At 31.6% G+C, this 9,342-nt stretch overlaps 1 non-coding gene across 1 annotated transcript; it reads right to left on the minus strand.

Moving 5' to 3' along the window:
- Positions 1-6,405: 6,405 nt before the first annotated feature.
- On the minus strand, positions 6,406-6,512 carry LOC121203805 (small nucleolar RNA R71). Its single transcript, XR_005898742.1, has one exon. It is a non-coding gene; the product is annotated as a small nucleolar RNA R71 (small nucleolar RNA).
- Positions 6,513-9,342: the final 2,830 nt, after the last annotated feature.

The raw sequence follows: 9,342 nt of genomic DNA on the forward strand, positions 1-9,342 counted from the left end.
TTTTTAATGATTTTTACGTTTTTGTGAATGTTGTAACTTGATTTAGCTATTCTAAGGACTAATTTGAAAGAAAATCAAAGTCTAAAATTTTAACCATGTTGAATATTTGTATATTTTGATGTTTAATGGTAGAAAATGTATGTTCGGTGCTAGATAAACAACATTTACCAAGTGATTTTTGATGAAAATGTCAAATAGGGACATATTTGTAAAAGTTGTACAATGTGTGTAACAATGTGAATAAATGAAAAAGTTGGGATGATATGAGTACTAATAATATTCGGCTAGGCTAGGGTAGTGAAGAAATCAAATGAAAATCATTTTACGAGCCTAGGGACTAAAATGTAAAAAGTTGAAAAGTTAGGGGCAAAAATGTAATTTTTTCCATAAGGTATTTTGGGATTAAATTGAATAATGTGATGATTGAATGAGTTAAATGTGGTATTATAGATCAAGAAAGATGAGGTTTTGACCTAGATTGGGGAAAGAACAAAGTTGTTGACTAAATCGAACTATTAGCCATTTTGTACTGAGGTAAGTTCGTATGTTAAAAATAAGATTTAGAATAATTGTACTTAAATGCTTTAATATTGCATGAATTGTATGTTTGATTATGTGAATGAGTATAACTCTACGAACGAGTTCGACGACGAATTGACAAGCAAGAAATCCCGTTTGAACCTTAGGAATAGGGTAGGATACAAGTGACATGTCATTAGGGTCATTATGTGTTATGTGATTATGTGATCCAAGTGCTGGTCTTGTACGCCCTACCGGTGGCTCAGTATATCGGTATATGTTGCGGATACTTGACATCTTGTGTGAGTAGCACCACGTAGCTACGTCTTGACTGACAGCTTGTGTGAGCAGGCCCATCGATAGCTTGAGAGAGAGCAATTATGTGATTTGAGATTGAGGTAGCATTGGCTATGTATGTGGCACTTAGTGTGGAAATTTCCTAAGTATCCGACATTTTTATTCCGAGTGGTTCACGAGTATGTCAAAGATGAGAATATGTGTAAGTTCGATAATGACTCGAAATTTACGGTAATTGAAAATTTGCATTTTCGGGTCTCCGTTTTTGTAAAATGATTCGTAAATATTTATTAAAAATATTTGCAAAGTTAGTTGTGAGGTTAATTATGTTTCGGTTAGATGAATAAGCTTGAATTAAGGTTAATTTAGTATAAGGACTAGATTGAATATAGGGTAAAAGTTGAATTATAAAATCAAGAAAAGTTAAGGGACTAAATTAGCAATAAAACCATAAGTGACAAGTGTGTGGTAATAGTGAAATACATGTGGTAAAATAAAATACATATATTAATTTATTATTTACTTATTATTTAAGTAAAAGATATTATTATTATATTATATAACATAAAATAAAGTAAATAAAAGAAATAAAGAAACAAAAGGATGGAAAAGAAATAGAATTGGAAAACGAAACAGGGGAGAAGAATAAGGAAAGAAAAAAAAAAGGGAGAAACTAGGGTTTTAAGGTTCAAGGTTTAATTGGTAAGTCAATTTAGTCCCTTGTAATTTTGATGTTTTTGGAATCCTAGAACAAAATACTACTTGATAGAAGTGGAAATTTTGAAAGTTAGTTGATTTTTAGATGTGGGTTATGTTGAATTAATTGAAGAATTAGGGTTTGAATTAATAGAATTTTTAGTTAGAATTGAGAAAAGGATTGAATTGTAAAATAAATTATAAGTTTTATGTAGTAGGGACTAAACTGAAAGAAATTTGAAATTAGGGTTTTATGGTGAAATTAGAGAATTGAAATTAGTTTTAAGTGATAATTGAATGAAAAAGAATGAATAAATTGTAAATAAAATAAAGTTAGTCTTGATTAAGGATTGAATTGAATATTATACCAAAGTTGAATGTAAATTGAAATATTTAATATGAAATTGTAGTGTATTGATAAATTTTAATTATTTTAATTCCGTAGCTAACGTGGTGCCGGAGACCTCGGCTAAGAAACGAAAGGAAAAAGTCAACGAGGATTAGGTTAAAAAATATTGTTTGTATTTCTATAATTCGAAAACTAAAATTATTTGTTGTATTTATTTTTATGCATGGTAAGTAAAATTGAGGTGAGTTTGATATATTGACATTGAATTGAATTATTTTGTGAAAGTATGTGTATGATTGAAAAGTGTATTGAATTGGAATGGATTGAAATTGTATATTGATTGGAAATTGAATTATGTATTGAAATACCCTACTAACTGTATCGGGCTAAGTTGGAAATAGTTGGCATGCCATAGGATTGGAAGTGTTCAGGGATACTTCAACTTCGAGTCGATGAGGCACTATGTGTCATATTATTATTGCTTTGGATAAATTCGATGAGGTGCTGAGTACCATATTGTTTTACTTCGGTATGACCGATGAGGCATTGAGTGCCATACTGGTGTGTTTGGGTTGGATCCGCGTATCCGTCAGAGTCCGAGTCTTGTTAATAGGGATATATGAATGAATTGATCAAATGATTGACATTGAATGATATTGAATAAGAAATGGAAATTGATATTGAAATTGAAATAGAGAAATTTATTGTGAAAATGTTATTGAATAGAAATTGTGAGATTGAAACAGAGATATGATGATTGAAAGTGATATGGATGATGAGTTTTATGAAATTGATTATTTGTTGAATGATTATTATTATTATGTATGATTATGTATATAAATATTATAAATTTTTGCTTAATAAGTATTCGGACTATAGAAATACCACTGAGTGTATACTCAGCGTACGGTTTGGTTCCGTGCATAGGTCAAGTAAAGTCTGATTATTGAATCAACATCCAAAGCCGATCCAGAACTCAAACACATGGTGAAGTATTTTCTCTTTTGAGAATGGCATGTACCTAGGTTGTCTTTTGATGTCATTTTGAGATTTGAATATTAATGGTGTCTAAAATGATATTGGCTAATTTATATATAATATAGCCATTTATATGGTTTTAGTTTGAATTGGTTGAATGGTATTTAAATGAATTGTTTAGATAATTTATGTTAGATATATATGAACATACATGAGTTAGATCATTATATTGATAGTTCAGACCTATTTTAAATGTATTTAATCATGTTTTGGATAGGTTGAAAGATTGGATTTTAAGTTGCTTGTTGTTCAAGGTTTGCAGGGTTGGTAATTTTGCTGTAAAAGACTCATTTTTGAGTCCACACGGCCTGAAGCACAGGCATTTTTAGGGTCACACTAGTGTGTCCCTAAATCACACGGGCGTGTGAGTCTTGTACATGAGAAAAATTTTAAAATTTCGTGAAAAATTCTCTGAGCTTCCAATTAAGTCCCGATTAGTTCCGAATACGTGTTTTGGGCCTCGAGAGCTCATTAAAGGGACTTTATGATTAAACTGTGAAATGTATGTTAAATTATTATGTGATTTTTCGTAATTGATTTGAATTGTCCGATAATGCTCCATAACCCTATTCCGGCGACGGATAAGGGTTAGGGGGTGTTACATTTAATAGTATCAAAGCTTTGCAGGTTTAACCCATCCTTGGACTAAATTGAGTCTGTAATTGAGTCTAGAGATAAATGCTATAATTGAGTCGAAATTGAGTAGGGATTGGATGCTGATATTTGTTTGTCTATGTTTTATAGTGAAAATGTCAAATGAGTATATAGATGATACTGATCAAGAAATGTATAGTGAGGATGATGAATCTGGGGAATTAGATGCAATCGAGTAAGCAACACCGAGTGTAAATCCAATGGGAAATCAACCGCCTAATGTTAGAAGAGGTAATGTAGGAGAAAAAAGATAATTCTGAATTACTTAGAGTAATAGTTGATGCTCTCCAAGGAGTAGCATAAACTGCCACTGCAATAACATCTGCTCTTACTCGTCGAGCACCAATTAAAGAACTGCGTAAGTATGGTGCTACTAAATTTCAGGGTTTGAAAGGGGTTGATTCTTCCACTGCTGAAAATTGGATAGAATCAAAAAGAAGGATTTTAAAACAACTTGAATGCACTCCCCGGGAAAGTTCAATGCATGCTGTTTGTTTGCTACAAGGGGAAGCTTATGTATAGTGGAAATCGGTAACCCGACATGTGCCAGAAGAAAAGGTAAACTGGGATTTTTTTCCAAAGAGAATTTCAGAAGAAATATGTGGGTGAGCTATATATTGAAGACAAAAAATAGGAGTTCTTAATGCTTAAACAAGGAGATATGTCGGTAGTCGACTATGAACGAGAATTTTCAAGACTTAGTAGATATGCTATGGAATATGTGCCAACTGAAGCCGATAGTTGTAAGAGATTTTTAAGAGGTTTACGTGATGAACTACAAGTACAGGTGGTATCCCTTAGTTTGGCTTGGCATGAAATAAGTATCAAATGGCCAAATTTTACCAAAAAAAAGGTCATCATCTTGACGTGAAATCCTCCTCGCCGCAACGTCGAAAGACAATATGTGATGTTTGATAAGTGCTAAAAGTAACATATTTTAACCTGATTATTAATGTGTTCTGGGTGATTATTCGATGTCAATTGTGAGTTTTATACTCTTAATCCTTTAAATTCATGTTTTTATGCTTAATAGAGCATTTGGGAGTAAAAGGAGCGAAAAATAAGTGAAAATAAAAAAATCAGAGCAACCTACAAGAGCCACACAGGTTGACCCATTCCACATGGCCTGGCCATCCGAACGCGTGACCCACATGGGCTACCATAAGGCCATGTGGTAGGCTGCGTTATTGTGCGGATTTGCACTTTGAACTGCAAAAAACATGATTTTTTAGGTTTTTCAGGCATTTTAAGATGTATATATGACAAAAATAAGAAGATAAGAGAGAGTCATCATAGAATTTTCAAGGAAACAACTTGAAAAACACCATTGAAGCCGATTCTGAAGCAGATTTCTATTAAGATTGAAGATCCTTAGTTGATTTCTTAGGAGATTATCATGAGTTTCTTTATTTCTTTCAGTTATATTGTATCTAGGATGTTTTTATTTTCAGGCTTGAACTAATTTTCTAAATACCTAGAGGAGATGAACCTTATGATGGATTCTGTCGTTTGATTTTTATGTTACGCAATAAATTCTTAGTTTCTTGTTCTCAATTAGTATGCTTAATTCTTGGTTTAATATTTCTAGACTGTTGATCCAACTTTGATGTGCTTAAAGTAGAAGAGGAATAGACATTGTTTAAGAGTAAATATTGCGTGATTGAGTGGAGTTGCATGCAATCCTAGAAATAGGATGACATAAATCTGCCAAATTAGAGTCAAATCTAATAGGGGAATCCATAACACGAGTTAATGCGATAATAGGGGTTTTAATTAGAAATATATTTCAATTAATCTACCTAGAATCAGTTGCTCTTACTCTTGAAAAAGATATTAACATAATTAGAGATTTTACGGATCAAGTTACTAAGTAAAGTTACTGCGTAATTTAAATTGATAGTGGCATATGATATCTAGGTGAATTCTTTTCTAGGTATTATTTCAGTTCTTGGTTGTTAATCGATTATTTTCCTAATTTGTTCTTTGTTGTGTTCGTTAGTTAATTAATTTAAGTTTTTAATCAATCACTCAAATTATTTAGTTAAGTAATAGAAAAACTGCAATTACTAGTACTTTTAGTCTTTGTGGGAACGATATCTTTGCTTACCGTAGCTATACTATTAATTGATAGGTGCACTTGCTTAGTCAAATTTTTAGTTAGTTCACAACGCATCAAGTTTTTAGCGTTGTTGCCAGGGACTAGAATATTAGGAAAACTTTATTTCTATTAATTTAGCCATTTTTAAATTTTAATTTTAATATTTTTGTTTTTAATTTAATTGTTACGGTTCTTATAGGTTTATGACAAGAGGCAATCATTGGAACTATTAATTTTTTATAGTGAGATCGAAAAAAATGCTCATAGAAATCGAAAAGAAGTTAGAGAAGCAAGGTAAGGTCAACAGATTTTCATAGATGATTAAGAGCAAAAGGACATTACTATTGAGAAGGATGATAATCCTCGTAATCAGCAACCTCTTGCTCCTCCGACTATGTATGACCATGCTAAGCCCATTTTGATTGGGGATAAATCGAGTATCGTCAGACCAACAGTTGTTGCAAACAATTTTGAGATTAATCATAACACAATTCAAATGGTGCAATAGTATGTTCAGTTTGATAAGTTACAAGATGAAGATCCGAATGCTCATTTAGTTAACTTTCTAGAGATCTATGACACATTCAATATTAATGATGTTACTAGTGATGCCATATGCTTACGGTTGTTCCTATTTTCATTGAGGAACAAGGCAAAACAGTGGTTCAATTCACTTGAATAGGGTTTCATCATGACTTGGGATTAGATGACTAAGAAATTCTTGTTAAAATATTTTCCATCAACCAAAACAACTAAGTTGAGGAATGAAATCTCTTCTTTTGCTCAAATGGAGCTTGAGACATTATATGATGCACCTTAGAGATTTAAGGATCTTTTGAGAAGGTGCCCTCATTATGGGTTACCTTTGTGGTTACAAGTTCAAACAATTTACAACGATTTGAACCTCTCGACTAGACAGATAATTGATGAAGTAGCTGGTGGAACACTAAATAATAAGACATTTGTGATAGCCCAAGAATTTATTGAGGAGATGACGCGGAATAACTACCAGTGGCAAGTTATGAGAATAAAGTCTACTAAGGCAACTGATGTTTTTAATATAGATGCAGTTGCTATGTTGGCAAGTCAGGTGGAAGCGCTGAGTAAGAAAATTGATGGTTTGAGTATGGCTAAGCAGATGAATCTGGTAACGCAGTATGATGCGATTGGAGCGGGGATGATCAATTCGAAATGTTTACCCTTCAGTCCTAACACGAAGTATGAGCAAGTTACATTATGGGTAACAATTCTAGACCTCGGAATAATCCCTATAGCAATAATCATAATCTAGGATGGAGGAATCATCCAAATTTTTCTTGGGGTGGTCAAGGAAATCAAATGTCACAACCCCTTTTGGGTTTTCAACAACCTTATCAGTAATAAAAGAAGCCGAATATGGAAGATATGTTAATGAAATTTATTTCAGTGTCAGAAACTAGATTCCAAAACATTGAGACAACTTTAAGGAATCAACAAGCACCTATTCAAGGACTCGAGAATCAGATTTGTCAGCTTGCTAAATTGGTTTCGGAAAGGCAACAATAAAGTTTTTCGACTAACATTGAAACCAACCCAAAAGAGCAAGTCCATGCAATCACTGTTCGAAACGTGAAAGGTTTAGTTGAGCCTGAAAAGAAGTTGAACCTAGAATTTGTTGTGAAAAATGATTAGGTTGAAGAAAGCAAGAAAGAGCATAACCTGATGGTCAGAGAATGCATACCACCAAATTCATATTCGACAAAAGTGAAGAGAGACCACTTGTAACAACCCATTTTTCAGTGGTGTAGGAAATAGTGGTTTCGAGGCCACAAATCTGACAAGTGAATATGTAAATATTATTATTTAATATTTATGAGTTAAATGTAGCAATATATTTAATTTTGATTTAATTATTTTTAATAAGTGAACAAATAGTTAGGTATAAGTGGTTTGTCCCTAAAGTCAAGTGGTTTTGGAAAATGAGGTTTTAGGACCTCGTTTTTGTAGACTGTGGTTGTAAAGATTTTTATTAAATATTTAAGGAGTTACAATATAAGTATAATAAAATTTAGTCTGAAAATTTTAGTGATTTGATTGTTAATTAAAGAAAAAGGACTAAGTCGTAAAAGATGTAAAAGTGATAAAAGTTATCACTATTGATTATTATGGGTTAATTGAGCATAGAAACATAATTGAATGACTTTATATGGTAATTTATCCATAATTATTAGATAGTGGACAGTTTAGGTGATATGTTTTATGAAAATTTATTAAATAGTAAAGGGCAAACTTGTGATTACATAAATAAATGAAATTAAAACATAAATTAAAAGATCAAAAAAGCCAAATTTTTGTCATCTTTTTGGGGAGAAGGCTGAAACCCCATGGAAGCTTAAACAAAGCTTTCGACCAAGGTTTATTTCACATGCATGGTATGTATTTTTCACCCGTTTTCATGAATTTTATGTTTTTGTGATCGTTTTAGCTTAATCTAGCTAACCCAGGGACTAATTTGTAAAATCGTTAAACATTTTAGATTATGCCATTCATGGGTTTGTGGTGTTTGTGAAGTTTTTGGTAGATTATTAAGCTTGGTTGATAAATAAAACTATTTTGTAAAGTGAGTTTTAGTAATTTTAATGTTTAAGGATTTAATTGTGAAAGTAGTGAAATTAAATCGAATTATTTTAAAAATTTGATAAATTTGGGTTGATTAGGGACTATATAGAAATTGAATAGCATGGGTTTTTCTTAAATGTGATTAAATTGTAAGTTTCAGCTTTAGGGACTAAATTACAAAAAGGGTCAAATGTTGAGGGTACATTTGAAAATTTACATTTATAAGGGTTATAAGCTTGAATTTAATTATTTTATATGTTTGAATAAATTAATTGAACAAAAAATATTATTTAGATCAATAAATGACCTAATCAGATTTGACTCGTGGAAAAGCTAAAGTAATAGAATATGCATTGGCTTTGTCTCTGTAACTATTTTTGTTTAGGTAAGTTCGTAAATTAAATTAAATTAATCTAATTGTGATTTTGGTAATTATATATATGTGATGATCGAGTTCATTGGTTGAAATACGAGTAAGACCATAGTTGAAATACGCTATGGCATCACGAATCAAACGAGTAAGACCATAGTTGAAAGAGACTATGGCACTATACCGGAAATGTAATAGCCCAGTTTTAGCCAAATCGAAACAGTGATTTCAGAACCACAAATCTGAGATCGTAAAATTATTTTTAATATTGTTTTGGTGTTTACAGCATGTGATTATATATGTTTACAATTTCGTGAGCTAATTTTATCGTTTAATAGCTCAATTCGGTAAAAAAGACTTAATTGTGTAAAATGCAAAAGTTGTGTGCTAATAATTAAAAGTGTCAAATTGCTATGGCTTGTTAAATGGGAGGTCCTTATTATGTTATTATGCCATTGATAAGGTTAATGGACATTAATGACCTTATATTATGTGTTTTTAAATGGTTTTAATAAGGTTAAAATGGTAATTAGATTATTAATGATATATTAGATAAAAACAAATGAAATTATCATCATTTTAGTTTATCCTAGCCAAAAATAAGAAGAAGAAGATAGCCATTTAGGACTTTTGATATTCGGCACACATTTGGCTTGATTGAGGTATGTATTTTCCTTGGTTTTTGATGATTTCTATGTTTTTGTGATCGTTGCTTTGAGTTCT

The sequence above is a fragment of the Gossypium hirsutum genome, chromosome A07, assembly GCF_007990345.1.
Source record: "Gossypium hirsutum isolate 1008001.06 chromosome A07, Gossypium_hirsutum_v2.1, whole genome shotgun sequence".
Lineage (NCBI taxonomy): Eukaryota > Viridiplantae > Streptophyta > Magnoliopsida > Malvales > Malvaceae > Gossypium > Gossypium hirsutum.